Here is a 4020-nt window from a genome sequence, read left to right on the forward strand (position 1 = left end):
ATGTAATGATCAATAACTATCGTAGTTAATATTGACAATTCATGCATTATATTTTTGTAATTTGCTGAGAAAATGTGTTGTTAACACCTGCCACGATAATTGTTAATCATTACACTTTAAGTTGCTAATGAATACTTTAAAAAAAAAATTTGGTAACTACACAAATAAAATCTCTTATAATAAACTTCCCTGGAATTTCAGATTAATTTAATATTTTAAAGAATTTTTTTTGTATTTAATTCTATTAAATGGCACCCTATTACAATTTTTACAAAAAAAAAAAAGCATAAAATCAATGGATGCTCCCCCCCCCCCTCTCTCTACGTCGTCATCGACAGAGTCTTAAAGAAAGAAATATTATTGCCACAATTTGACTTTGCCTCTCTCGCCGTGTGCAACCCGCACACTTCTTGTCGTCTCCTTGAACTTTCTAATATATCTCATCCAAAGGGTTTCAGAGATAATCCTCAGATTAAAGCCAAGCTCCACTATGAATTCTGAAAGCATCAATACCCAGAGGGTTCTTACGCCAGCCACTCATAATACTCAGATCGGCTCTAACCCTCCAACAACTTCTCGTGGCACTCAAATGCCAACCACGCAGAAGGCTTTTTCCCCAGCAAATACGCCACATCTTCTCACCACCACTTCTCCTTCAATAACTCCCGCCACTCCAATCCCAACCCCCCGCATGATCTTCTCCGGCAAACCATGATGATCCCGCCTCTCATTGAGCCCATAAACTTTCGCAGTTACTCTTTCTTTTTCTTCTAATGTATATACCATGTATACCTATATATCTATACCCTTTTTCATTGAGTTGACTATTGCCCGGCAGTTTTCACCTAGGACGTGATACTGCCATCTCGGCACTCCCTCCCTTTCCCATCCCTCTCCTGATGAGCTTTAACATCATCGGGTAGGAACGTTAGGAATGTTGGGAATGCATTCACAATGCAATAGAAAAAAGAGAATGCAACATACCTGTTATCACTTTCACACAAGATTCTGTCTTATTATTATATCACCACGCAGGATCTTTTATAGAATGCTGATAAGCTCGTGCGAATGAATACGTACAGATGCAGAAAAAGGTTCAAGAGGAGAGAGAGTGCAAATGGGAAATGCAGTGTAAGAATATAGATGTAATACAGAGCATGTGAGAAGTTCTGAAGAAGGAAGAAGAAAGTATAGTGGAGTGAGACAAAGGCCATGGGGGAGGTGGGCAGCTGAAATCAGAGATCCTTTCAAAGCTGCCGAGTCTGGCTTGGCACTTTCGACAAAGCGGAGGCTGCTGTGGGCATACCACAAAGCTACCCGAGTTTGGCTTGGCACTTTGACACGGCGGAGGCGGCTGCCCGGGCATACCACGAAGCTACCCTGCGTTTTGGAGGCAACAAGGCTGAGCTCAGTTTCCCAGAAAATGTCTGATCCGGCAACCTGCGACCACGACGGCGGTGGTTTATTTGAGAGGTTTGGGTTCTGCAAGTACCCTTTTGTCCATTTCGACGTCCACTGAGGTGATTGTTCATGCCAAATCCCTTCACCACCATCCTTCCTGGGTTCTCGGCCGGCGACGTCTAGTGATTTTCATAGGCGCTCAGTTTTCAGAGCTTCCCATGAATTTTTGCGATCAGATGGTTATGTCTTCTTCAATGGCTCATCATTTTCAGTCATCAGCGTTGCTGTCAGCTTTATCATCGTCGTCGTCGCGGCTTCATCTTCTACGTTGGCATCTCTGATAATATCTCATCAAGGAGGTTAGCTGACAGGGCTGCATGGTGTGGGTGCGACAAGAACCAAGAGGCAATCCACGGTGGTTCACCACCGGGGGGGAGGGGGAGGAAAAAGAAAGGCATTGGGTGGAAGGGAGTGGTGAGGTGGCTTGCAGAACTCTTGTGTTTCTCGTCCAAAACTTATATCACCGTGCAATCTCTCTTCTCTCTATTGGATTGTATGCTCATTCCCGATTTCGTGTCGATGCAGATTGTCGCAGGGACATTGAGTGTAATTTACTTTGAGACATCAAAATGTTTAAAGCAGTCAATATAGACACGAAACAATATGTTGATCCCACATTTTGTGTTTATGCATGAAAGTAACTAAAAAGATGAGAAGACAACAAGTTACGGACGGACGCTAATTTCAAATCATATTCACCGGGGCCCTTGCCTCCTTTTCTTATATCATATGGTTAAGACACATCTTTTCTATTTTATTATATATAATAATTCAAAAACTCTCAAGAGAGTGGATTTCCGAAAAGCCCAACGATAGACTCCTTCCGATTTAAAATATAAGCTAAATTTTATTAGAGGAATTTGAGTCTTTTTATTAGATAATATTTATTTTTATCTGTGTATTTAATGAGTTTTATTTTTAAATTTTAACCCCCATATTTTTCCCTTTTTTATTCATTTTAATTCACAATGAAATATACATGTAAATAATGGTAATTTTGTCTTTTGATATATTATTTTTACTTATTTCCATCTTGTTTGTAATTCAACCAAACATTTTTATGTCTATGTATCATCTTTCGTCAATGGTATACCAAACAAACTTATGTAAATATCATTACATTACATTCCATTATATTGTATTACATTGCATTACATTCCCTTAGATTCAGCGAACCAAACGGGTTATTATTCTCTTCATTAATAAGAGCATATTTAGGGAAAAAATACATAGATTACATATTTATTGTTTTAAACTGAATTTAACTTATTTTTTGATAATCATAAATGAATAAATTTTATCTTATATTTTAAACAGGAGGGAGTGGGTTTTTAGAATTCGGGATTGTTTTGTACGTTAAGTACTGCTTAGCTTTTAACATGTCCTTTTAATGAAACTGTGAAATTGCTTGATCTATGGCGAGACATATCGTGGATTTAATATTTGAAGATCTAATGGAATAGCAGTTATATATAGATCCCCCCACTTATTTTTGGTTACAAATTAAGCCAGCATACACATAGACATGTAACAATTTTCTTCTGCAAACTAAGAGAACCTTTTATCACAAAATACTTATTGATAAAATCGTAACTAAATTATATGTTAACCTCCAGGGTTATGAAAAACCATGGTTAGTTCAACGGCAATTTTGTTAACCATTGATTAAGCCACATATGGTTCGGCCAGCCACGTGCGTCTAAAATAATCTTCCCCAAATCACGGGTTAGTCCCAGGTTTATATCCATATTTAGATCATAATTAATTCAGGCCACAACTACACACACAAGCACGCGATAATCGCAGTTAAATTATGAGGGAGCCACTCATAGGCATATTTAAAACCATTATTTTTGATCAGGTATAATTTCATGATATGCGCACGAAATATGCATATGCAATATAAAACGATCTACGCTTAATATTTTATATATAAGTAGCTCAAGGATATTAATCATATATAATAACAAACGGTTGGCTTTGAGTAAGTGTTTTTGTGCTATTTTTCCAAAGGGAAAAACTAATAATAAAAGTGTCAAAATAAATTACACCTGTCATGAAGTATGATATTGCAGTCACACCATGCTTTGTAGGGGCTATATTTAACGCTGAGGCATAAATTATTTTTATATTCTCCTTATCCTTAATATAAGACATATTTAACTAATTTGACTATATCAAGAAAGTTAGGTAAGTTAGTTAATTATAAGAAATATGACATGTTTTTCTTCCTAAAACACTATAACCATCTTCCTTAATATCCTCTTTCACTCTTCTACTTCGTTAAGTTGAAAGAGTATCTATAAGAATAATTTTAAAAAAAATAATAAATATGAGAAATAGATCTTATATTTAGGACCAAAATTAACTCTATAATTAGGTTTTATATTAAAGACAGGAAAAGCATTACTTTAACATGTTTTGTGAGTTTTTTCATATTATTAGTCAGTCTAAATTTAATAAAAACTATACCTTATAGTACAGCAGAATAATTCAATCGTTAGTCAAGTTCAAGACTGGGGAAAGCATCAATGAAATATGTGTTAACATAGAGTTGCA

General features: G+C 36.3%; 1 pseudogene; it reads left to right on the top strand.

Moving 5' to 3' along the window:
• Positions 1 to 490: 490 nt before the first annotated feature.
• On the top strand, positions 491 to 1742 carry LOC114718176 (ethylene-responsive transcription factor ABR1-like; annotated as a pseudogene).
• Positions 1743 to 4020: the final 2278 nt, after the last annotated feature.

The sequence above is a fragment of the Neltuma alba genome, unplaced genomic scaffold, assembly GCF_004799145.2.
Source record: "Neltuma alba isolate B1F8T4 unplaced genomic scaffold, ASM479914v2 tig00011818_pilon, whole genome shotgun sequence".
NCBI lineage: Eukaryota > Viridiplantae > Streptophyta > Magnoliopsida > Fabales > Fabaceae > Neltuma > Neltuma alba.